Raw genomic sequence first — 526 nt, 5'->3', positions numbered from 1 at the left:
CCCCCCCCCTTTCTCCCCACTGCCTCCACCAGGAAGGGCCCATGAGCAGCGGTTGTGGGGATGGGGGGAGCATCGCCTCGTTGCATCACAGCCCCTCACCTTCTGAAATCACAGCTCCCCACCCCCCAGCTGGGATGAGGGATGGGGGAGAGGGGGCTGTGCAAGAAGCCAGGCTGATCCCAAAAGCCAGAGATGCGTTTTGCTCTCAGCACCCCGAGCTGGGGGGGTCACGGGGGGGCTGTCCCAATGGGACTGGGTGCAGGTAGCTGTCTCCATCCCTTTGGATTCATATCTTCCCCCCCCCCCCCCCCACCCTCCCCATTCCCTTGCTTGCATTGCCGGGGGTTGCACCCTCTGCTCGGTTCTCTCTGGATTTATATACATTAGATATATTTATATATTATAGTTATATATTTAAAATAAAAAATTAGGGGGAGAAAAGACCAGCAAGCAACTTGCATGGGCCTTCCCGGCAGCGTCCCCAACACCCCCCCCCCCCCCCCCCCCCCCCCCCCCCCCCCCCCCC

This window comes from Lagopus leucura, unplaced genomic scaffold, assembly GCF_019238085.1.
Source record: "Lagopus leucura isolate 7727_CA_CO unplaced genomic scaffold, USGS_WTPT01 111-18_obj-0_obj, whole genome shotgun sequence".
In the NCBI taxonomy this organism is placed as follows: domain Eukaryota; kingdom Metazoa; phylum Chordata; class Aves; order Galliformes; family Phasianidae; genus Lagopus; species Lagopus leucura.
This window is presented reverse-complemented; position numbering follows the sequence as displayed.